Genomic DNA, 27,531 nt, shown 5'->3' on the forward strand with positions numbered 1-27,531 from the left:
GATCCTGACTAGGAAATGGCATGATTCCCCTTTTATCCTCACTGAGTTTGCCTTTCCTAAGACCGACTCCATGAAGAGAAGAAATATGTTTGAGATTTTCTGTTTCTTTCAGAAAGCAATACCTCGGAAAATGACACGTAAATCCTTAGCCCTCTTACCTCATCCACACAAATAACTACTTACCTAAGGCTCTTCTGTATCTTTGTATTGTTTTTATTATTTTTTTTTCACAAAGCCAAAATTTGTGGCAAATCCTAGGAAAGGGAAATAATTGTACTTTGAATCCTGTTTGTTTTCCTTTCTCTTTTTTACTGTAAAATACAACACTCTTGAACCACACCCTGGGTCTTCTAGGGTCAATGCAGCCACGCTCCTTATCAACTCTTCAGCTCTGAAATATAGCTACGGGGCCAGATGGTCTCCGGGGCCAGAATCCCCACCAAGGAGGAAGGAAGGAGAAGTCTAAAAACAGGTGGCTCCATAAAATTAGAACAGATATGGAGGGAATCCATTCAAGTCATAGGGTTATGAGCCCCATTCTGACTGGTGTTCCCCATAGGGGTTCCCTGCAGTCTACACAGTTTTTCACTGAGCCCAAAAACCTTCCAGGACGAGCTCTGATCTTTCTTGTTGCCTTGCACTGTGAAGCCTGCCCTCATGCACCACACTGTGTTTCCCACCCAGGCCTTTATGGAGGCTGCTGAGAGATGGCTGCAGCTCCCAGCTACTTCCATCATGCAAGAATCCAGGTCCTAATAGTCAAATACCACCCCTCGTGCAGCCTTTCTGGACTCTTGCCAAGGGCAACTTTTTCTATGTTTGCCTTTAACACTTGTGTTATAACACTTTCCTATCAGATCTATGTATCTATATATCTTTCAGTATACCATAAATATTTAAATGTATAATATATGTGTACAATATGTACACATACAGTATGCTGATATATACATGTATGTAAATGTATTGTACAATGTCCAAATGTTCAAATGTACAGTATGTTTTATATGTATATATTTGTAAAATACAAATAAACATATCTAAGTGAAAAAAAAAACATACTGTACATTTCCTCTCTCAATTCTCCTTTCCGATTTTCTCCATTAAACTTATTCTACTTCCAAGGTCCAGCTAAAATAGAACATTCTCTATATTACATTCATCCTCCTCTAAAAGTTAGGATGCATTTGCCTGTAAAAAAATGCAAAGACAAAGCAATCACAAATCAATTAAAGAACAAGTAATAGATTTGAGAAACTATTTGCTGGTAAAAGTGTTACATTGACAAGAAGAAAGAAAAACCTAGTGGAAAAAGTGGGCAAAGTGTAAAGAGGGAATTCACAAAACAGAAAATCTATTGAAAATCCAGAGTTCTGCTTTATACCGGTGAGATGTAACCAGAAGGAAATATCAAGTTCTTAGTTTGGTTGGCATTATTCCTGGAACCATAAAGTTAGGGTTATGAAAATAATGGCTCCCACATTGTTTTACGATAATTGACCAAATTCATCAATGTCTTTAATGATAAAGGAACCAGAGAAAAAAGTAATCCCAAGATTTTTTGGCTGATAAGGCAAAATGACTGAATATGTACCTTCTAAAATTACAAATATACATTTGAAGAGTATTATTTATAGCTGATAATCATAAAGGAACTTCAGAAATTAAAAAGCGTAGTCTAGTCATCACATGTATCAAAAATCTTATTGTCTTCTTATTTGGTATTCACAGGCGATATTTAAGAAACACTTTTATTGGTTATTAGGTTCATATCATGTCCTTATTCTTAAAATTTTTACAGTCAATTTATTTTTAAAAACCCAATTTTTCGCAATCCCTATATTGCCCAACATTTTGCTTCTTATTCATCTAGATTAGCACCGTCTGTCTTCTCTCTTGTATCTGTTCAGAAATTCATTTGCTGGAAGCTAGTAACTTGGAGACCTTGTAGTCTTAAAAGCAAAAGTAGATTTACTAGAGTCCCAAGAGTAGAATGCACAATGACACCCCAAAGGAGAGTTACTGTAAAAAGACCAGGGTTGGGCAGGAGGAGTGGACTCATTGTTTCATATTTACACCAACCATCATGCCCAGAAGGATCCATGGACTGGGACAATGCATTCCTCCTCTTCCCAGCACCCCTGCAAACTGAACTGGAGTGGGAGGACTTTAGTGGGCCTGAAGCCGAGCCCCTCCTACCCTCACCCCCAAACAGAAACACAAGAAAGGCCTCACCCTCCCTCAAGAAGGAAGGAAGGGGCAAACATCAGTGCAAAATGGCATTTAGCTTCATGTAACTAATAGAATTTTTACTTTCCAGCCATTATTTCAGTAGCAGATCAACAGAGATATAATTATTTGTGTAGAGAAACCAATATCCCACCTGTTCACAAAAGATTCAAAGGAACGCCTTGAAATGCAATGCTTCTCACATCTTCTAGTAATTCCATCCTTCTCACTGTCTTGCTCAATGGCCATTAAATTGATATTTTTTGGCCAAATTGGTTTCTTTTGGCTGTCTTAAACAATCCCTGCCCAATCAATCAAAGAAACTGTGCGGTTGATCCAATTTGGCTGTTAAGATGGGCCAGAATACTACTCTGCCATGTGCACTCTCATGTTTTCCTATCAGAAGTGCGCATGTGTGGCATTTTCACAAACAGAAAAAAAAGATCTATTTACAATTATTCTCAAAATCGGCACTCCCAGCACATGCCAGTTTAGCTTTACTTAATTAACCTGGAGCCACTCGGAGAGTCTAATTGAACTGAGAGTGAGGCAGACGATTAGTTCCAATGTGTGTGCAACAGAATTATTTCATTTCAAGAACCAGGCCTTCCAGGGAGTTCTGATCCCAAAGTAAAGGAATTCAAGGGGCTCTGCCCTAAATCCAGCAAACTCCCTTCCCGGAGCGTTGAACTGATTCGTTTCATTACTGGAATATCATCCATCAGAGCATTTGCATGTTTGATTCTGTGGTTGTTGTTGTTACTTAGAAATACGTAATTATCATAGTGTTAAGTAATTTCAAAAATAATATTGAAAATAAATTTGACACTTGAGAGAAGCAACTATGCTATATAGAGTTATTTCATAGCTTAAAAAGACGAGTTTGTGCCTCAACTATCACACTAATAAATGATGTGACCCTGAATCAAGTAAACCTCTGAGCTTGAAGTCCCTCATCTGTAAAATCGATGTGAGCAATAATCCCAGCATTTACTTCATTCTCTTCTGAACCTGTTACTTTTGTATACCCACCATATTACACCATGCTTTCGAGTTTTTTTATTTATTTTTGTGTTTATTATTTTTTATTTTTTTAAAGATATTATAAATTTATTTGTCAGAGAGAGAGAGAGCACAAGCAGGGGGAGCTGCAGACAGAGAGAGAAGCAGGCTGCCCGCTGAGCAAGGAGCCCTACAGGGAACTCGATTCCAAGACCCCAGGATCATGACCAGAGCCGAAGGCAGAAGCTTACCCCCCTGAGCAACCCAGGAACCCCTTATTTTTGGTTTTAAAGGAACCTTATGACATTAAAAAGTTACAATAAATCATTTTAGCTTATCTTCAGGTTTAAATAATTTTATTTTGATACAGATGATGAGCATTTAGATTTTTTAATTTATCATTTTATTTGATAGCAGTTAGTCTGCTTAGTCTCATTGATAATAAATTCCCTTATTTATATCCCTTGGCCCCCTGTTTCAGGAAAATAAAGATATACTTAAAAGCACACTAAAACAGGGATCTCAGAGTGAAGATTTTTTGAACATTTACAGTGAATCAGCATTGCTTAGAAGGCTTAATTAAAAACAAAGAAAGAATTAGAGGAACATAAGAGGAAATGATGGATTTCTGTCCGGCCTCACTTTGGTAAGAGTTTCTAAAAATAAGAGCAAAGGATAAAACCTAATATAGATTTTACGTCCCTGAAAACATTTTGAAGAAAGTCAGATTGTTACAGGCACTACACTTTAGAACTGGATGAATTACACTTCGTCTGCAGGTTGACATGGAGCAGAGACAGTGGCGGGCAGAGATGAAGCCCACAGCTTGAACTGTACACTTCTGTCTGGGCTGACACCAGTGTATTTGTGAAATATTTCCTTTCCTCCGGTATTTAAAGTTAATAACCAGTCGGGATTGCATTGCTGGAGCACTGAGTGAAATGAATTTACTTCATTTTTGAAGTAATTCCTCAGCAGGTGTCTCTAGAAAACTAAGGTACCTAGTGATGCTTGAGATGCCCACGTGTCTTCCCATTTTAGGTGTTTGCCCACCCTCTTGCCAGTGAAGGACCCTAGGCACAACTTCTTCTCCTTCCCTAGTTTCTTGCCCCATATATAGCTGGGCTCGTTTAATTAGTCTTAATACCCTGCAGACCCCAGTTAGGTAGATGTAATTAATTCCATAAAGAAAACAGTAAAAATACCCAAGACAAATCAAAAGCAAGCAGAATAAAAAATTCATTGAATAGACAAGAACGAAATGGAAAAAAGATGAAAATTTGAAATGTATGCAGGTTAACATCTTTAATGAATTAATTATGATTTGTACAATAGTACAAAAAATTTATTATTTTTTTAAAGATTTAATTAATTTATTTATTTGAGGGGGGGAAGGCAGGGGGAGGGGCAGAGGAAGAGGGAGGGAGAGGGTCTCAAGCACACTCCCACTGAGTGCAGAGCTAGGTTCCATCTCAGGACCCTGAGAACATGACCTGGGCTGAAACCAAGCATCGAGTGCTTAACTGACTGAGCCAGCCAGGTGCCCCAACACAAAAAAATTATTTAATAAGGAAGAGCACATCTGAAAAGGAAATCCATGGCTTTAAAGACAGAGACATATTTAATGAAACAGTGATCAAATATGTGAAATTTAGACCAACAAAAATGGTAATATATTGTTAAATTAGAAAAAAAATGAAAACAAAAACAAAACAAAACAAAACTATTAACCAGTGATGGAAAGAGTTTAGGAGAAATAGACCTTCATACTTGACAGCTAGGTATACAGCTTAGTGTGGACATTTGCACGGTTGCTTCCAGAGTACCCTCAAAATCTGTAAAGATAAGTATATCTTTGACAATTTGTTCAACTTCTTCGATTATCAGAGACATGCAGAAAGATTTTACGATATTATTCATTGCAGTGTTATTCCATGATGAGAAAAACTCTAAATGACTTAGATATCATCCAATAAGGAATTGCTCAGCACCAGTTATGTCAACAAGATAAAACACTCTGCGGCCAGTACTAGTCCATACATGCATAGTTGCACATGCTAGCACGTGTTAATAAAGCATGTTAATCCAGAGACTGCAAAGGACACACATACTTCTGTGTCGATTTACAAATATTTAGGAGGTAGGTTCTTGACACAACTGAGAGTAGGCTTCTTTCTTCATGACCGCACCACACATTAAAGGTTTATTTCTAAAAGGCAATGTCTGAAAGTGTAAAACTTCAAGGTCATCAGTGGGAAAGAATTTTCTACCCAGGAAATCTAAAGTTATCTGTAGTGCTTCCTCAGTGCTTGACGTGTTTCCAAGGTTTCCAGCTCCGGGGCCTCATCATACCTTCCTCGTCTCCTCAGGTATGACCTGACCCGTGCTCCTCACCTCTGAGGTCTCCCACCTGCCTGTTTGAAAGGTAAGACGATAAACAGTGATCTTTTCAATCGCACATTTCCTTTCCCATGTGGAACATCAAAGAGTGACTTTTGTCTATGCTGGAGATATTACAAATATTAAACATGAAACTTACAAAAAGTAATTTTTATAACAGAACAGCTATGCCTGACTGCTTGCTCCAGGCTCTCCTGAGCCCAAGTGTTCGGATCTCCACCACCTGGAAAATGGTCATGACCCTGAGCTCTTCTAGGATTCTCTTGGCTCAATACACCCATAGGAAAAAAACACTGGAGGAAAACATGGGTCAAGAGTAGTTATGTCTGGGTAGTGAATTGTAGATGCTGCAGATACCTTACCTCGTTGATTTTTTCACTCACTGAGCACCTATTCTGCAGTAGTCACTGGCCCAGTGATGGTGATATAATGGTGAGTAAAAGCAGATGCACCCTTTATGGAGGTAAACAGCTATTGATTCTTTATTCTTATTTTTTAATCACAATTATTCTGGCCAGATGTTTACTATCTAAATTAAATCATAAGGCACTATTAGACAACTCACAATAAGGAATGTTCATTATTAAAAATAAGAAAATGCCAATATTGTTAACGAAAAGTAGAAAAGGAGGAAAGAAAAAAGGGAAGAAATAAAAGAAAATATAACGAAGAAAGAAAGAAAGAAAGAAAGAAAGAAAGAAAGAAAGAAAGAAAGAGGAAGGAAGGAGGGGCGAGGGAGGAAGGTGGGAGGGAGGGAGGGGAAAATTAAGAAAAAAGTGAGAGAGAGAAGGCAGGAAAGCAGGGAAATGCCCCAAATTAAAATACATTAAAGAGACACGACAACTAAATGTAATACCCGATCCTAGACGGTCCTATAGCAGAGGAAAAAATAAATTTTATCATTTATTCATTTTTTAGCAACTGAGGAAATAGATTAGAATAGATAATGTAACTGAACCCAAGTCCATCTGCCCTAAGTGCAGCAAAGCCAATCATTATTACCTGGTGTGTGCAGCAAAGAAAGGGTTTGGAGAAGCAGCCAAATGAGGAGACAGGAGGGCAAGCCTCAGATCCACCTGCCCAAGGTGGGAGAGAACAAGATTTGTGTAATCATAGGGGTTGGGATAAACACATGTTGATGAGAGGATACACATTGATCAAACACGTGACATACATCCATGTTCACCTTGGAGTAGAGACTTAACATTAGAATGGGGCCAAATTCAGCCCCTGCCATCAGGAGGGTATCTTTGGGACAAGAAGATGGGCCAAGGGCATGCTCAGAGCCCATATAAATTGGATGGGGTCTTGGACTCTTATCTGGGGTAAGGTATGCAGGGCCTTGCTTATTCACATCAGTGACCTTCAGCCCAAGCATCTCCAGAGACAGTAGTGGATCTGTTAGTGGGGTCTGAAAAGAACTCATATCTCATTAGGGAGAAACAGTTCTGAAAAAACAAGGTTTAAATTTCCCGTTTCGACGTCTTTAACCCTATGGGGCACTGTTTCAGTAAGAGTATGGTAAAAATGTTAAACTTACTGACGTTGATAACTGTTCTGTGGTTGTACAAGAGAATATCCTGTTCTTAAGAAATGCACTCTGAACTTTGTAACTGATTCTCAAATGCTTCATTTAAAAAACATGCATATGCAGGAGGTAAAATGTCAGCACCAAGTGCATTTGATAAAATGCATATGGGCGATTTTTGTGTTATTATTATCTTGCGACATTCCTGTAAGTTTGAAATTATTTCCAAACAAAAGGCTTAGAAAGCCACACTCAAGTTAAAAATGAAATGTAAAATAAGTGCGATGGGTTCCAGGCCCACTGAACTTTTAAATGTCGTATTGTCAGGGGATCTGCCCGTGAAACAACGTAGCACAGACTTCCCTAATTCAGGAAGCTGAGATCTGAAGCACACACAGAGCTGAGGTGCTCGGTGGAGCGCAAAGCACTGTGGGCAGAGGAAGCAGCAAGATAGGCAAACCCCTCTAGTGAGATGGGGACACAGAGAAGAGAGGAAACAGCTGAGTGGTTGGACAGGAGGGCCTGGACTGGGGGCTGGGGGCTGGGGGCTGGGGGCTTCGGGGAAGGCATGAGGTGGTGGCTTTTTGCACCACATCAAAGATGGTGTTTCTTTCTGTATTCAAATGTGAGCTGCTCATCTTTCCAAGGTCAGGCTGGGGGTGGTACTGCAGCTGGGGTACAGAGAGCCCCAGGGCCTTTTCTAAAGATGCGTAGTACAATTGATGCCTTTTGTTTGCATTTGAGGATTTGAGGGTAAAAGTGGGGGGGGGGAAATAAACAGAAAAAAAGGCAGAACCAAAATCAGCCCAGTTTTTGAAAGGTCAAAAGGTATGAATAAATGGAAAGGTCGAGCATCATGAGAACAGAAAGTTTGGTTTTAGCAACATTGCAGTTAAAAAACATTTTGTAAACTCTGTATGGTGAGGGATGTTAACTGTACTTCTGTACTTATTGCGGTGATCTTGCCCCAATATATACAAATATGGAATCATCATGTCATACACCTGAAACCACTATGATGTTGTAGCTCAATTATACCTCAATTAAAAAAAAAATGTCCTTGAACTTAGAACCTGGTAGTTGTGGGAAATCAGTGGGATGAACAGAGTGGGGGGAGTGGGGTGAGGGAGAGAGTGTGAAGGGACACTCCTTGTGGGGGGGTGGTACAGAAGAGACAGGGAGGCAGGATCAGGAGATGGAAAACCCTATAAAGTCAGCAATGTCTCCTCTCCCCAATGTGATAGCCTTTCCTGATTTTCCCACATGTATAAACAATGGCTCTATATTGTTATTTTTTCATCAGAATAAATGCAATGATCTTGCAAAAGATATTGAAAAAAAAACACTACTACAGTTTCTGCCCCTCTATTAAGGAGAAATGCAACAGCTAGTAGATAGTGATAAATGTAAACTACTTCACAAGTAGTGAAGTGTTAAGACAATGAGGAATGGTGGGCACTGCGGTTAGAACAATAAGAACACAATTTTAGAGGGGCTGCTTTTAAGCAGCCAGCTTGAGCAATGGAAGGTAGAAGGGCCCACAATGACCACCCAGCTGCATGCAAACAGGCCCATTAGGTGACCCACCTCGAAAGAGCCCTAAGCCCTAGCTGACCCATGGGCTACTTTCAACTGGGCACAGATATCAAAAAAGGAGCATTCGGTACGTTCCTAGCTCCCACACCTCCTGTCTTCCTCCTTAATGACAGCCCCCCCCCACTGCCTCCTTGCTGACCATCTCTCTTCTGCTGTCCTGCCCACCACTCCCTTGCAGTGTATTCTACAAACTCCTACCTCCTGGTTCTGCCTCTGGTGAATTCTTTCACTGCTAGCCTCCACCTGTCGGGTCCCCCAACAAATCTTTGAAAATGTGCATAACGAGGATAAAACTTAGATTTTCCACTACTTTGTTTTGCCTTTATTATTGTAGAATATTAATATCTATTATTATTATTAATATCTATTATTAGTAATTATTATTATTATTAATATTATTATTATTCTTTACTAATAGGGATATGACTGAGTAGAATCCTGAAAGTGCCTGGAAACTAGAGGATTTTATTTCCTTGTTATGGTCTGAATAGGGTCTCTTCTTGTGAACTCCACAGAGGGATCTAATCAACCAGAGAGGCCTGAATCCTGAGTCACACACCGTAGAGATTCAGCAATGACCTTGACTTGACTCAGGACAACCCTGTAGACTTGGGTGTTAGCTGAGCCAACTGGAGATTTAAGTGGCCTCAGCTCTAGAAGGGGGAACGCCTGGCAATCAGGCTGGGTTGAACTTCAACCTTCAGAGGCCTGAAGACTTCAGGACTAGCTGGCTCAATTCACTCCCAGGACTTACGAGGGCCATTAGTGGGTGGGAGGAGGTGCACAGATAAAAACCCGGGTGTGGGGGTCTTCTTGGGCATGACCTCTGTATGAATTATAGGCCTGTACTTGCGGGATAGCGGAGCTAGTGTCTTCACACAGATGAAGTGCTCTTTTGGGGAAGGAGGATTGGTATTATTCCATATGACCCTGGAGCTCAGAATTAGGACCAGTAAAGGATTTTGTCCAAGTAGGAGACTGATCTGAAAACACAACAAGTCCCTGTCACATTAGACGCTGGAGCAAAGGCTGGAGGCTGAGCTGGCAGAGAAGGCAGAGATAATGAAGAACCAGAGTGAGTGTAAAGTTTCAGTTCTGCTAGGTGAATACACTCTGGAGATGGGCCGTAGGACACAGTGTCTGTAGATAACAACACGAATGGCTCCCTTCAAAATTTGTTGAAACCTCATGCTGTTTGTTACCACAATACAAAAAAGAAAGGAAAGGAGAAGAGATTGGGGAGGAGAATGGGGAGGGGAGGGATGGGAAACGGAGGGGTAGGAGAGGGGGTAGGCAGGGAGACACAAAGAAACTTCGGAAAGTGTTGGAATGTCTATTACCTTGATTATGCTGATAATATGTGAGTATTTGCATACGTCTGAATTCATCAAATTGTACACATTAAACATGTTCAGTTCTTTATCAATTATCAATAAAGTTGTCTAAAAAAAAAAATAAAAAAGAACTACGTAGGCCAGTGTCCAAACAACGACTCCCTCTGATTCCGAGACCTTCCGTGTACAGGCCCCAGCAAACAAATGTTGCACAAAAAAGGCAGATCTAGGTTCTGAAATTCTACAGTCAGGAGAAAAAATGCACATTCTCTGTAGCAGGCGGTTAGAAATGCTGAGAAGGACATTGCTCTATTTGCTCCTGGTGGCATCATGACGTGAAATCGTTATAATACACCCTATTGCTGACCTGTTCCGTAGAGCAGTGCACGCGCCAGAGGTGGACACATCGGCCTCATCTAAATAAGAGCTGGGTGGCTTCCTCTGAGAAGAAACACCTGCTGACTAACCTCACAGACACAGAGCCTCAGTAGCTACCCCTGCAGGGAGCTACTGTTGTCAGTGTCCAAAGCCAAGGGCACGTGCTCTGAATTTCTAGGAAGTGATGGTCAAAAACATCCCAGTTCATCTCAATCTCCTTGACTGGTCCGAGGCTACTGTCAGCAGCACCGCCTGGAAAGAGCTGGTCCACTCCTGTTTGGAGAACACAGTGAAAACAAGGGATCGGAAACTCCACCACGAGGATAGGTGACGGTAAGCATTTTCATCTTCAAATATCTACGCTTGTAATGTCTCACTCTTTCAGAGTCTGTCTTGAGTGATTTTCTACTGGGTTTCCACAGGGTAAGTGTAGTCAAGCATGGTATCTAATTTTCCTTGTTACTCTCTGCCCCTGCTTTTCTTCTCTTCTCTCTTGATCTGTGCTCCTGCCTTGGGATGAAATGAATCAAGAGAATAGGCAAAGCTTAGATTTAAAATAAAACAAAACACTTTTTTTCTGAACTTTTCTACTCACAGAAGTAGTTTTCTTTTCCTTTTTTTAAAAATTTATTTTCAATATTTTTGTTATTTTTTGCAAAATGCTGTCCTGCTTGGATAACTGCACATGCTTCTCAACTGGTCACCTATCTCCTGTTCTTACATAGTCACTAAAATCATCCTTTGACAGAGTAATCAGATGGTGTCCCTCCTGTTGAATCCCTGCTGTGGCTACTTCCTTCAATTAGGGCAGAAGAACTCACTATGACCTACAAGCCCAGCAGGATCTGGCCCTCGTCATCTCCCAACCAAACCACCTACTTGTCCTTTCCCCACCCTTTATCACACAAGCCACACTGACCACATTAGCTTTTGGCCTTTCTGGAACATTCCATTGTCCTCCCGTGTTGGACTCTGAGCATGATGGTCTCCATTTCTGAGCCATTCTCATCTGGACACCTAAAAGACAGCATCTGTGCTCAAACAGCCCCTTTGCAACGCCACAACCACCTTGTCCAAACTCTCATACCTTGCTTTGAGATTTCTTTTTGCCAAAGCACTCATAATTTTTTTATTATTCTATATAACGTGCATTTTTATGTTTATTGTGTATTTTCTACATCCCCCCAATAAGACAGCAGCCTCAAGGGAAGAGCAATCTTTGTTTTGCTCATGAATGTTTCCCAAGCTCCTAGAACACTGCTTGGACATAGTAGGTACTCAAATTGTGTTTGTGAAATTAACGTATTTATTAATTTAAAAAAAACTTGTTTGAGGACCTACCATGTTCCTATCACAGGGCAAGGAACTCTATATGGTAAAGCAAAATAAGAATAAATTTAATCCATCTATATAAAACTCTGTCCCCCTAAGATTACAACCAAATGAATAATGATCATCCTAGTTACTAAGTGTAATATATATAGGAACAAATTCCTCTGATATTCTAGAAGACAAATTAACTCTTAAGAAATATCTTTGGAGTTGATAATATTAGAACATGGTCTTCAAAGTTTGTTAAAATTTTGCATGTAGAAGAGCAAGGAAAGAAACTAGTATCAAAATCTCATATTTACTGTAAGATGTGCTTATTTCTATGTATAGATGCCCCGAAATTTCAAGCATAAAATTCTATATATAGGAAAAACAAAATACATAGTTTATCATGGACCTCACCTATGTATCTCTTTATCTGGGTGTTGATTGGTATCCTTTAATATCCACTATGAATAAACCAGTAATCTCATGAGTGAACTGGTTTCCTGAATTCCATCCATGAGCTGCTCTAGCAAATTAATTGAACCCAAGGAGGGGTTGTGAGAACCTCTGATTTGTAGGTGGTCAGTCAGAGGCACAGAGACAAACCTGGACTTTCAATCAGCATCTGAAGTGTGGACAGTCTTGTAGGACTGAGCGCTTACCTATGGGATCTGATGCTACTCCTGGGTGGATAGTGTCAGAATTGAGCTGAATTGTAGGACCCTCGGCTGATGCTGGAGAATTACTTGACGGTGTGGGGGAAATTCCACACATTGGAATTAGTGACCAGAATGGTGCAATGATAACTCACGTTGGTATGTAAAAAAGAAGTTCAAAAAATCACTAAGAAAAAGTTAGCCTACTCTATAGAAGAGGCTAATGACTTGGACTGTCACTTCACACAAAAGAAATCCAAATGGCTGTTAAGCCTGTAAATATCATGGTAGTCAGAGATTTGCAAGCTAAAACCACAGATACCACAACACACATTTCCGAGAGACAGAAGTTTAAACATTGAATAATAACCAAGTGATGATGGAGATTTGGAGAGCAGCGTACTCCCATGTACTGCTGCTTGGAAAATAAGTTGGTACCATTACTTTTGAAAGTGGTGTGTCATTATTTATTAAAATAAAAGTATGCACACTCTGCCCTAGAGATTCCAGTCATAGGCGTGTGTGCTGCAGAAGTATACTGCATGTGCAGCAAGATACACGTATAAGGAGATTCACAGCAGCACTGTCTATGGTTTCTCAAAATGAAAAAATAAAACCTACATGGCCATCAACAGTGATATGGACAATTAAAATTGTATGTATTTATGTAATAGGTATTATATAGCGATGAAAATGAATGAGCTGCAGCTATAAGTAAAAACATGTATGAATCATGCAAACATTCCAGAAGAGAACAAGAAGACTCAAAGACTTAAAGGAGTACGGTCATATTTATACCAAGTTCAAAAATAATAAAATCCAAGATAAATTCTTTAGGGATACATACAGATGTAGGCAGTAAAACTGTAAAGAAAATGGAGGGAATGTTTGCTCTAAAAGTCATGATAATTGTTGCCGTCATACACAGGAGAAACAGAGGCAGAGAAAGGAAATGCAGGGTCTTCTGAGTTGCTTCTGTTCTTCTATTTTTAGCATGCGTGAGTGTTACATGGGTGCCCACTCTATAAATATTTGTTGAGTTGTATACACAGGTCTAATTAGCTCCTCTATCTTCAGGTTTCATACACACACACACACACACACACACACACACACACACACACACACAGGAAAAGTCAGACTGGCTGGAACTAAGACTAATTAGGAAGTGGTTGTGTACAACCCAATGATAACTCAAAATTGCATGACCTGGAGACTTAAATACCAACTATTTCAAATATTTCTCAGGGTGGTTTTAGCGAAAATGTCTTTCGTAACACACAGTTTACCATATTCTTCTCCATACTTTAGTGCAGAAGGACAATCCCTCTCTCTAAAGGTATTCTCAGTTCCCATAAATAAAGCCTTCCCCGTTTACCTGTGTTTATTCTTTTTAAAATTCAGGAGAAAATTTTCTTGTGGAGCAAATACCCTGACTTTCTCAGAGAAGAGCCCAAGAGCAGGAGGAAATGACCCAGTTTGACCTTTCCAGGATCTTTCCAAATGAGCTTGTGGATTCAACACTTGCACCGACGTGGCTCCAAACTTCAGCTGTGATTAAAGGTCCTCAAACAAAACCAGATAAAACATGGATTTTAGCCTCCCACTGATATTGATCCATTTAGTTTTATTTTCAGAGAAAATTGGCACACATCTCTGAAATTATGCTTCCCTACGTGAGCCGCTTATTTGCAAGCCACGTGAGACAAACTCTCGTTTTTTTCTGTTTAATTATGAAATAATACATGCCTGCAGAAAGCTATGCAGAACAAAAATGTAGCACTTAAAGGTGTATCAGAAACAAACACTTCTGGGGCGCCTGGTGGTTCAGTCAGTGAAGCGTCGGATTCTTGATTTCTGCTCAGGTCATGATCTCAGGCTGGTGAGACGGAGCCCTGCTTCAGGCTTTATGCTGAGCGTGGAGTCTGCTTAAGATTCTCTTTCTCTGGGCGTCTGGGTGGCTCAGTCAGTTAAGCGTCTGCCTTCAACTCAAGTCATGATCCCAGGGTCCTGGGATCGAGTCCTGCATCGGGCTCCCTGCTCAGAGGGGAGGTTGCTTCTCCCTCTGCCTCTGCTGCTCCCCCTGTTCGTGTTCTCTTTCTCTCACATAGATAAATAAAATCTAAAAAAAAAAAAAAACAAAAAAAAACAAAACAAAACACACACACACACACAAAACACAACACTTCTGTAACCATGAGAACTAGGTCAAAAAACCATTGACAGAACATCCACACTAGCACAAAAGCCCTCTGTAGCTACTCCCAGCCACACGGGAACTCGCACCTGCCACTACAGTGATCTTTCCCCCACACACTCTCTCTGGCAGCCAGGACAATCAAATTTCTGTCCTAAACATGGAATGCCACTCTCCATATTTTCAGCCATTCTAGAGGGTCTATGTTGGCCCCTTACCATGGTTTGATTTAGCATTCCCCTGATTAAAGCTGAGACCCAGCACCTCGTGAAGTAGTTATTGATCCTTGGAGTGCACTTTTGTGTGAATTTTCTGTGTAAGTCTTGTGCCTTTTCTTTCTGTTGGGTATTTTGTCTTTCCTTGTTGATTTGTAGGACTTCTTTACTAGCCCTTTGTCTCTTCGATGAATTACCATTATCTTCTGCCAATCTGTGTCTGTCTTTTTTCCTTCATTTTCATGACCAGAAGTTCTTAACTTTAACACCGTTCAATTTATCAATCTTTCCCTTGTGCTTAGAGATTTCGGGGGCCTTTCAAAAAAAGTCTTTCAACTTCTGCAAAGTGAAGCATGTATATTTTCTTATTATCTTCAAAGGGCTTTCTTATTTTGCTTTTGCTTTTACATGGAGATCAGCAAGCTCCCTGAACTTGTATGTGTCGCATAAGATTGGGGACATGTTTTCATTTCTCTTTTACTGTGTGGATACCCAGCTATATCAGCCACATTTACTGGAAATAACTGCTGAGGCCGCCAATCAATAAGGCCATTCTTGTTGCAGATTTAGCACTCACACACATGCACGCGTCTCCGTGTTAGTTATCTATGGCTGCCATAAGAAATGACTACAAATTTAGTTGCTTAGAACAACTCCCATTTATTGGCTGACAGGTCAATCAGTCAGAAATCCAGGTGTAGCTGACTCAGTTGTGCTCTCTGCTTAGCATCGCAAGCCACTGAAATCAGGTGTTGGCACAGACATTCCTTTCTGGAGTCTCTGAGGATGAATTCTCTTCCACACTTATTCAAGTCTTAGGCCACAGGATAGAGGAGCTTGTATCCTTGCTGGCAGTCAGATGGGGGCTGGTCTTTCCTCCTAGAACCTGCCTGCATTTCTTCCCAGGCTTTCCACAGGGTCTGTTCCTGCAAGAGCAGGTCAAGCCTCTCCCGTGCTTCAAATCTCTGACCCCAGCTAGAGAATGTTCTCTGCTCTTGAGGACTTGTGATTCGATTGGACCCACCTAGCTGACCCAGGAAAATCTGTCTGAAAACCCATAACTTGAGTGACACCTGGAAAGCTAGTTTTGGAAATTAAGGCATAGACACATTTGGGTGGAGGGAAATGTTGCCCTGTGTTCACAAATGAGATCATATACCTTCTAATAATATCATTGTCATGGTTTGCCATCACATTTATGCTGACTTCATAACAATTTCATCTTTTCATTTTCTCGCTAGCTTCTGTAAGATATATGTTAAATCATCAGTGTTTGGCAGAATTTACCTATGCAACTCTCTATGAAGTTTGTATGAATTATAAACTTTCCTTTAGTTAAGAATATTCGATTACCTTCATTAGGTTTGCAAATATTTATTTCACCAAGTTTTATTACTTTAGGATTTTTCCATCTCCTCTAAATTTTCATATCTATTTGCATGTATGCCCTATTTATTATTAGAAAAGCTGAGAGATGTATAGTGATGACCTTTTATTCTTTGTTAATATTGATGTAGCATTGAAAGTTTTGAACCCCATTTTCTGAAAAGATACCTATTTCGTGGAGGAATTTTTGTGATTTGTAAAAATTACTGAATTGATACTTACTTTCACTTAAACTCCTTTATCTTCATACTTGTAACATTTCTGACAAGAGGAAAGTAGTCATTCTAGTTGCCCCTATGAAGAGAATTCATCTTTTTTTTTTTTTTCATATCCGCTTGCTTTTAGGATTCCCTTAGTTGTCTTTGGTTGTCAGAAGTTTTACTTTGATTAAGTATGGATATTTAAAAATTTATACTTCTCGAATTTATACATCAGTGTCTCATCTCAATTAAACATTTTTTTAAAGATTTTATTTATTTATTTATCTGAGGGAGAAAGAGAGCATGTGCCTAAGCATGAGTGGGGGGAGAGGGGGAGGGGGAGGGGGAGGGGAAGGGAGACTCTCAAGCAGACTCCACGCCGAGCAGGGAGCCCGAGGCAGGGCTCCTCTCAGGACCCTGAGATCACGACCTGAGCCAAAACGAAGAGTTGGACATTTAACTGACTGAGTCACCCAGGTGCCCCAAATTACATATTTTTTAAATTCACTTCTTCTATATTTCTTACCCAGTCTTCTTGATTTTACATTCTTTTCTATCTCTGATTTATTCTGGATATTTTTTTCTGTGTGTCTTCCTGTCTACTGATCCTTCCTTCAACTTCAATTCTCTGTAAACCTATCCATTAAGTTTATAATTTCATTTCTTTTTCAGATCTTCTAGTTATCTACCAAAATTCTCAATTTCCCCTTCAATTCTATGCACATAGGAAGCACACTAATATTGAAGATTTATCTGATAATTCCAATATCTATGGTTTCTCTGGGTTTTTTCACTCAGTGTGTCTCCATAGTGTTTTTCTGTTTTCCCATACTTGATGATTTTTTATTATTAGATAGGATTGTATTTATAAAACAGACTTTAAAATGCAGTTAGCAGAGGATGAATAACTTTTTCTCCATGCATTTAAGATCACTAACACTCCAAGATCAACTTAATCTTATTTTAGAAAATGGAATAATAGGGTGCTGACCTATGGTCCCTACACTAGCTTGTCTATTTATGGATCACCCTAATTCCTAAGGTGTAGCCACCTTAGGCTCTAAAGCCTCCCTCTTGATGGTAACTCCTAGACACCAGTCACTACCTCCTTGACCCCTCGATAAGCTACAGATAGGACTTGGCCCCTTAGCCTCCCTTCAGGAATTGACAACTGCTCCTGGACCCGTTCAGATAATTATTTATTATCTTGTTAGCTCTTTTATGCCTCCAAAGATTTTTGTTTAACTTTTGGGAAGTTTTATCCAAATAAACTGACTTTTGTCCATTGCAGTATTTCTTTCATATGCATAGAGAATCTTACATTCTATGAGACTTGCAATCAAGAAATTAATCTAATAACATATTTTATAGGAAATTAATTTTTGAGTTTTATTCATGTATCCCAAGGCAGAACAGTAAAAACACATGTAATTGAGGAGCTCTTTCAGAATGAAGAAATTCTGACTTTTAAAAAGTTTGACCTTACATCAAACAATCATCTTTCTCCTCCGGCTTCACTGTGTGGTCTGAGTTTATATCAATTTCAAATCTCCCACCTTTTCTAAATGTTTTTTAGGAAAAAAATTGTTGGGAACATACCACAAACCAGGTATTTTGCTATGTGTTAGAGATAAAGCTATGAAGTAGGTAAGCAATTTTCTGGGATTACGTTTCAGTAGAAAATATTAATAATAAATTAAAAATGAAATAATGAGGGATTATAATAAAGGTTAAGATGTAAATGAAAAAGGGGATGAAGAGTTATTCTGATACCACCTTGGGTACAGTGGCTGTGAACAGCTTTTGTAATGGGTTAACACTGGAACCCAGACCTAAAGAATGAAAGCAAGGAAGTTGAGCAAAGAACATCCTAGACAGACACAGAGGGCAGCAAATGGAATTTGGACGTGAGGAAAGGCTTTGATCCCCATGAGAAACAAAAATAAGGGAACAGTGTAATTAGCAAGAGGAAAAGTAGTATAAGGTGTACATTAAAGCTGGAGGTCATGATCAGGTCATGTCAAGGGGTCTAGATTTCATTCTAAGAGTGATTAGAAGTGATTGATTAGAGTGATTAGAAGGTATTGAAGGTTTAGACAGAGAAATTATATATAAATGTATTTATGTTTCTCAAAAGCTTGCTCTGTCTATAAGTAGGAAATAGACTGTTGAGGAGTGAGAACAGGGCAGACAGCAGTATTAGAAGTCACCTGGCAGCCACTCAGCCCTGGATAGGAAACTCTGTTGCTACCTTCACTTTCAGGAAACTGTTTTAGTTCCTTTAACTGTTCTTTGAATATATTATGTTATATCCACACATTTTCCAGACAGGACAGACCTGGTTTCCTGCACGCAACCTAGATGTCTTCCTCTTGTAATCTAAGATCTCACTCACTCATTGGCTACAGTGCAACCTCATATGATCTATTATCATATCACATTAGCTCAGTCTACCCCAGTAGCGTGTCCTATTATAATGGCCCTTCTATCACTATTCATTCATTCATTTATTCACTCATCCATGTATATTTCTAGGATAAAGCTTTCCAAGAAGAGAAAATATTATTTATGTAGATTACTTATACACAAATAAGAAGTCTTTAGCACCTACCTGGAGTCAGAGCAGCTATCAAAAACAAATTGCATCCCAGTTCCCTTGAGTCTGGAATGAAGTACGTTCATTCATTGAATGTAGCACATAGTTGTGCTACACACACACACACACACACACACACACACACACACACACACAGAGTGAAGCATGTTATCAGAGAAGAAATTTAAGAATACTACTAAACCATGTAGGGCCTCATTGATCCAGTATCTGAATTGGAGAAAGAAGACAGAGGAAACTAATGCTTGGAAAATAAACAAACCAGTCGATAATATTTGAGAGCAACGTTCCTTGCCCAAAAACAGACTACGTGCTTAGAGTTAAGTAATCCTACTGTAGAGCAGAGTTGACATGGTTACCCAAGAAAAGAAAGAGCCCTATGAGCTTAAATAGCTGTAGCCCTGAAGGGGAATAGAGACCTGCAAAGTTTGGGACAACCAACAGAAACTTGAAGTGATTAAAAATACCAGCAATTATTTTAGATGCCCAGTAATAGCTCTCAAAGATGATTTGGGTGTCCTCTTGAGGTGCCAATAAAATATAGGTCCCACAGGAGAAGTAAATAATGATAGGTAGGTTTGAAAACCTCTCACAATGGATGACATTATGGAAAGAGAGTAAGTCTTTCAAAGAACCAAGTTGCCTCCCTCCTTTCCAAACAGGAGCTGCCAATCTTGCAAACCCTACTCCTTTAAGGCAAAAGGCTGAGGTCCTATGGAAGAACACAGAAAATCTGCATCTTACCACATTTATATTATGCTATAAGGTGAAGCCCCTTGCCTTCAAATAATTTTTGATATCTAGATCAATGCTGTCCAATAGAAATATAATATGTGCCACATAAGTAATGTAAAATTTTCTAGTAACTACATAAAAGAGATACAAAGAAGCCGATGGGATTTTTTTAATAAAATAATTCATTTAACCTAATAAATCAAAAACACTATTTCAACATATATCAATATGAAAATATAATGAGATATTTTACATTTTTGTGCTTAATTCTTTGAAACTCACTGTATAATTTGCACTCACAATGCACCATGGGACTATCTGCACTTCCATTATTTAATAGACACAAATGGTAGTGGCTACCATATTGGACTGTGCAGATATAGGTGGTCAAACATGACATATACATCTATCTGAAAGAAATCACTCAAAAAGTATGTTATCATGTGTGTATCACAAGTTTATCAGCGAGCTAGGAACCAAAGACTCATCCTTCCTATGTAGAAAAATTTCATTTCATCAAATCAAGATGAACAAAAATCATCTGAAGTCAGAAGGATTTATAAGGGACTAGACTATGCTTTGTTCATCCAGAAAGTCTGTTGTTATATTCGGGGATTTAAATTTTAGATTCATTTTGTAAGAGGGCAGAAGGAGGGGTTGATTTTTTTTTTTAATTTGTACAAAAACAACAAAATATTCGTGAAAAGGCGTAGAATGATAGCCCGGATATGTTGACAGCAATTTGTGAAGTAATAGAACAATTTTCAGAGTTTCTAGGGATTGAGAAAAAGAAGAAAACCTGAAATCAGTTGCTGGGAAGTTTGCTAAGACTGAAATAATCAGTAAGAAACAGAAGCATCAAGACATCAATCAAAATAGTGAATTACCTAGAGTAGAATTCAAAGATAATGGGTAAGAGGGAGGGCAAGAGACTTGAGTATATAAGTCCCTCGACTCCATTGAGCTTAAGCTAAACCACATGAAAATCCTAGGTGCCCTGACACCAAACATGGAGCAGGAGATATTTGCACCTTGTTGTCAATGGTTCTGTGAACCTCTCCCGTGAAGTGCTCATCACACTCGTCTGTTCAGTGTCTGTTGTCTGTTCCATTGTAAACTTCATGAGGGGAGGGTTTTCTTTCCTCCAGCTCAATGCCCCAGGCACAGTACACTGCATGCCAGAGAGTTGGCACTGACATTTTTTTCAATAAATGCATCAGTGATGCATAAATCCATATGCATATAGTTTCCATGGATACGATATAAATATATTTATTTCACATGTTTTTAGGGGGACGATTTAGGCCTTTGGCCACTATATCTGCAGACTTTTGTTTGTTTGTTTGTTTTTGAGAGAGAGAGTGCGAGCAGGGTGGGAAGAGGAACAGGGAGAGAGAGAATCTCCAGCAGGCTCCATGCTCAGCACAGAGCTCCACTTGGGGCTCAGTCTCACAACTCTGAGATCAAGACCTGAGCCAAAATCAAGAGTAGGATGCTTGGGGCGCCTGGGTGGCCCAGCGGTTAAGCGTCTGCCTTCGGCTCAGGGCGTGATCCCGGTGTTCTGGGATCGAGCCCCACATCAGGCTCCTCCGCTATGAGCCTGCTTCTTCCTCCCACTCCCCCTGCTGTGTTCCCTCTCTCGCTGGCTGTCTCTATCTCTGTCGAATAAATAAATTAAAAAAAAAAAAAGAGTAGGATGCTTAACCAACTGACCCACCCAGATGCCCCACATCTGCAAACTTTCTAAGGATAACATGCTCAATATTGACTCCCCCCATTACAAACAGTTTATACATTATGTAAATTATGTTATTCTATCTTCAGGACCTCATTGCAAGAGCAGGATCAAAATCCACACTCTTGAGAAAGCGCATTTCAGAATGAATGGTCGAATTAGTGCCAAGCTCACTTAACCAGGACCTGCAATACCTTAATCAATTATCTTGGCAATTGCCAAGATTTTGTTTTTTGTGTCAACGTCAATAACTGAAATATAGTAAGAACAAAAATTGTTCAAAATAAGGGTGACTAATATGTCAGAATATATTTTAAAAATACACATTATTTGCTGTTGCAATAAGGGAGAAATACCATGAAAACAGAACAATGAGGGGGAAATAAAAGGACAAATGCTAATGACTGAGAAAAATTCCTCGGTCTCCTGTATGGCTATTCCATATGAATCCCCCACCTATATGGATAAATTATCATTTTATTTTTATTTATTTATTTATTTATTTATTTATTTATTTATTTATTTATTTGAAAGAGAGAGAGACAGCCAGCGAGAGAGGGAACACAAGCAGGGGAAGTGGGAGAGGAAGAAGCAGGCTCATAGCGGAGGAGCCTGATGTGGGGCTCCATCCATAACGCCGGGAACACGCCCTGAGCTGAAGGCAGACGCTTAACGACTGTGCCACCCAGGCGCCCCTAAACTATCATTTTAGAGTGACTGTAGATAGCAAATTTAACCTAAGTCCATAGATTTGACTATTTGGGTCTTCAACAAAAAAGGCCATGCTTTTCTAGAGACTCAGGAAAATAGAAAAGAGAGCTCATTTGGGTTTGGGGTTTGGAAAAGGGTGGATCAACAAGGCAAAGGAATGTCTCCAAAGAGCCTGGAGGAAGAGCCAGGGCTAGAGGGGGTGATACTGTAGGATAAAGAATCCTTAAACCAGGGCCAAGTTGAGTGAGACGATCTGCTAGGACTACAGCTCACAAAAGCAGGATATAAGTTTTACTCCAGGACTCCTTCTCTCCTAATTTCACACAACTGTAGCGATAGCAGGACTCTGAACATACTGTGGCACAATGGACACTGACACTAACTGTCATGCTGAGACACATCCTCTAATTGTAACCCAATCTGAGGGCAGAGGAATGTTGTGCATCAAAAATTCTTTTGCTTTTCTGAATTGTTCTCTTATCAAACAATATATTTTTTAAATTTTAATTCCAGTATGCTTAACATACAATGTTATATTAGTTTCAGGTGTACAGTATAGTGATTCAACAATTCCATACATTACTCAGTGCTCATCATAATGTAGTCTTAATCCCCGTCACCCATCCTTCCATCCAACTCCCCTCTGATAACTGTCAGTTTGTTCTCTATAGTTAAGAGTCTGCTTTTGGTTTGTCTCTTTTATTTCCTTGTTCATTGGTTTTGTTTCTTAAATTCCACATATAAGCGAAATTATACAGTATTTGTCTTTCTCTGACTGACTTACTTTACTTAACATTATACCCTCTAGATGCATCCATGTTGTTGCAAAAGGCAAGATTACATTCTTTTCCATGCTGAATAATACCCATTGTATACACATGCCACGACTTCTTTATCCATTCATCTATCAATAGACACTTGGACTGCTTCCGTAATTTGGCTATTATAAAACGCTGCAATAAACATAGGGGTGCATATATCCTTTTGAATTAGTGTTTTTGCATTCTTTGGGTAAATACCTATTAGTCCAATTACTGGATCATATGGTAATCTTATTTTTAACTTTTTGAGGAACCTCTAAACTTCTTTTCCATAGTGAGTGCACTGGTACGCATGCCCACCAACAGTGTAAGTGGGTTTCTTCTTCTCCAATCCTTTCCAACCCTTGTTGTTTCTTCTGTTTTTGATTTTAGCCATTTGGGCAGGTGTGAGGCAATATCTCATTGTGGTTTTGATTTCATTTCTCTGATAATGAGTGATGTTAAGCATGTTTGTGTGTGTCTGTTGGTAATCTGTATATCTTCTTTGGAGAAATATCTGTTCATCTTCTGCCCCTTTCTAATTGGATTTGTGAGTTTTTGGTGTTGAGCTGTATAAGTTTTTTAACCTTTTATCAGATATGTCATTTCCAAGTATTTTCTCCTATTCATTAGGTTGTCTTTTTGTTTTGTTGATAGTTTCCTTTGCTATGACAACACTCTTCCTTCCTTCCTCCCCCCGACCCTCCCACCTTCCCTTTCTTTCTTTCTTTCTTTCTTTCTTTCTTTCTTTCTTTCTTTCTTTCTTTCTTTCTTTCTTTCTTTCTTTCATTTTGTTTTTAAGTAATCACTATACCCAAGATGGGACTTGAACTCACAACTCTGAGATCAAGAGTTACATGCTCTATCAACTGAAGCAGCCATGTGACCCCTTTTTTGTCCAACACTTTTATTTTGATGTAGTGCTAGTACTTTAATTTTGCTTTTATTTCCCTTGCTTTAGGAGACATATGTAGGCAAATGTTAGTATGACCAATATCAGAGAAATTACTGCTTGTGTACTCTGCTAGGATTTTTATGGTGTCAGATCTCACATTTAGGTCGTTAATCCATTTTGGAATTTGTTTTTGTGTTTGGGGTAAGAAAGTGGTCCAATTTCATTCCTTTGCTTGTAGCTGTTCAGTTTTCCCCACACCATTTGTTGAAGAGAATGCCCTTTTCCTGTTGCATACTCTTGCTTCTGTTTTTAAAGATTAATTGCCTCTATAATCATGAATTTATTTCTTAGTTTTCTATTCTGTTTTATTTATCTATGTGTGTATTTCTGTGCTAGTACTATAATGTTTTGATAACCACGGCTTTGTAATATAACAAAATCTGGAATTGTGATGCCTCCAGCTTTGCTTTGCTTTTGTAAGATTACTTTGGCTATTTGAGGTCATTTATGGTTCCATACACATTTTAGAATTGCTCATTCTAACTCCGTGAAAAATGCTGTTAGTATTTTGATAGGGATTGCGTTAAATTTACAGATTGCTTTGGGTAGTATGGACATTTTAACATTTGTTCTTGCAGTTCATGGACATGAGATATCTTTCCATTTGTTTGTGTTGCCTTCAGCTCCCTTCACCAGTGGTTTACAGTTTTCAGAGTATAGGTCCTTCACCTCTTGGTTAAGTTTATTCCTAAGTATTTTATTATTTTGGTGCAATTGTAAATGGATTGTTTTCTTAAGTTCTCTTCCTGCTGCTTCATCATTAGTGTATAGATATGCAGCAGATTTCTGTACATCAATTTTGTATCCTATAAACTTACTGAATTCATTTATCAGTTCTAGTAATTTTTTGGTGGAGTCTTTAGGGTTTCCATAGTATCATGTCAACTACAAATAGTGAAAGTTTTTCTTCTTCCTTACCAATTTGAATGCCTTTCATTCCTTTTTGTTGTCTAATTGCTATGGCTAGGACTTCCAGTACTAGGTTGAGTAAAAGTGGTGACAGTGGACTTCCTTGTCTTGTTCCTGACCTTAGGGGAAAAGTTCTGTTTTTCCCCAGTGAGTATGACTTTGGCTGTGGTTTTTTCATGTAAGATCTTTATTATGCTGAGGTACGTTCCCTGTAAGCATACCTTGTTGAGGGCTTTTTTTTTTTTTTAATCACAAATGGATGTTGTACTGTGTCAAATGCTTTTTCTGCCCCTGTTGAAAAGATTATATGATTTTTATTCTTTCTCTTGTTGAATTGCTATACCATGTTGATTGATTTGCAAGTATTGAACCACAAGGTATCCTGGGACTACATCCCACTTGATTGTGATGAGTGATTTTTTAAATGTGTTGTTGGATTTGATTTGCTAATCTTTGGTTGAGGATTTTGCATCTGTGTTCCTCATGGGTATTGCCTCATAGTTATTTCTTTTCTGTACTGTCTATATCTGGTTTTTGTGTCAGGGTGATACTGGCCTCATAGAATGATTTTGGAAGCTTTCCTTTCTCTTCTATTTTTGGAATAGTTTGAGAAAAATAGGTGCTGATTTTTCTTTAAATGTTGTAGAATTCACCAGTGAAGCCATCTGGTCCTGGACTTTTGTTTGTTAAGAATTTTTGATTACTGATTCAATTTCACTGCTGATAATTGGTCTGTTCAAATTTTCTATTTCTTCCTGCTTCAGCTTTGGAAGATTATATGCCTCTCAAAATTTGCTCATTTTCTCTAGGTTGTACAATTTGTTGGCATAGAATTTTTCATAATATTCTCTTCTAATCCTTTGTCTTTCTATGATGTTGGTTCTTAATTCTTCTCTTTCATTTTTGCTTTTGTTTATTTGTGTCTTTTCTCTCTTGTTTGTTTTGTTGTTGTTTGTTTGGTTGGTTGAGTCTGACTAAAGGTTTATCAAATTTATTGATCTTTTCAAAGCTCCTGGTTTCATTGATCTGTCCTAATGTTTTCTAGCTTCTGTTTCATTTATTTCTGATCTAATCTTTATTATTTCCTTCCTTCTATTGATTTGGGGTTTTGTTTGTTCTTTTTCTAGCTCCTTTAGGTGTAAAGTTAGGTTGTTTATTAAAGATTTTTATTGCTTTTCAGGTAGACCTGTATTGCTATAAACTTCCCTCTTAGAATCTCTTTTGCTGCATCCCAAAGATTTCAGACTGTTGTGTTTTCATTTTCATTTGTTTCCATGTAATTTTTTATGCCTTCCTTGATTTCATGGTTGAGCCATTCACTGTTTAGTAGCATATTGTTTACCTCCATTTATTTGTGCTCTTTCCATATTTTTTCTTTTTTTTATAATATATATTTTTATTTTTATTTTTTATTTTTTTTAATTAATGATTTTTTATTATATTATGTTAGTCATCATACAGTACATCCCTGGTTTCTGATGTAAAGTTCGATGATTCATTAGTTGCGTATAACACTTAGTGCACGGTGCAATACTTAATACCCATCACAAGCCTATCCCAGTCCCCCACCCCCTCCCCTCTGAAGCCCTCACTTTGTTTCTCAGAGTCCATAGTCTCTCATGCTTCATTCCCCCTTCTGATTACACCCCCTTTCTTTATCCCTTTCTTCCCCTACTGATCTTCCTAGTTCTTATGTTCCATAGATGAGAGAAATCATATGATAGTTGTCTTTCTCTGCTTGACTTATTTCACTTAGCATTATCTCCTCCAGTGCCGTCCATGTTGCAGCAAATGTTGAGAAATCATTCTTTCTGATAGCTGAGTAATATTCCATTGTATATATGGACCACAACTTCTTAATCCAGTCATCTGTTGAAGGGCATCTCAGTTCCTTCCATGATTTAGCTATTGTGGACAATGCTGCTATGAACATTGGGGTGCATATGGCCCTTCTCTTCACTACGTCTGTATCTTTGGGGTAAATACCCAGTAGTGCAATGGCTGGATCATAGGGTAGCTCAATTTTTCACTTTTTAAGGGACCTCCACACTGTTTTCCAGAGTGGCTGTACCAACTTGCATTTTCACCAACAATGTAGGAGGGATCCCCTTTCTCCACATCCTCTCCAGCAATTGTTATTTCTTGCCTTGTCAATTTTTGCCATTCTAACTGGTGTAAGGTGGTATCTTAGTGTGGTTTTGATTTGAATTTCCTTGATGGCTAATGATTTTGAACATTTTTTCATGTGTCTGTTAGCCATTTGTATGTCATCATTAGAAAAGTGTCTGTTCATATCTTCTGCCCATTTTATGATTTGTTTATTTGATTCTCACGTATTGAGTTTGAGAAGTTCTTTGTAGATCTTGGATACCAGTCTTTTATCCGTAGTATCATTTGCAAATATATTCTCCCATTCCGTGGGCTGCCTCTTAGGTTTTTTTTACTGTTTCCTTGGCTGTGCAGAAGTTTTTATCTTGATGAAGTCCCACAAGTTCATTTTACCTTTTGTTTCTCTTGCCTGTTTTGTTTTTTTAAACTTTTTTTGTGTGTATGAATTGCTAAAACTGGTGCAGACCTAAAGAATCATTATCATTTTTTTGAATATTCAGAGTTCTTCATTTTCTTCCTGTGCAC

Source organism: Ursus americanus, chromosome 3 (genome assembly GCF_024610735.1).
Source record: "Ursus americanus isolate L20-20 chromosome 3, mUrsAme1.1.p, whole genome shotgun sequence".
NCBI lineage: Eukaryota > Metazoa > Chordata > Mammalia > Carnivora > Ursidae > Ursus > Ursus americanus.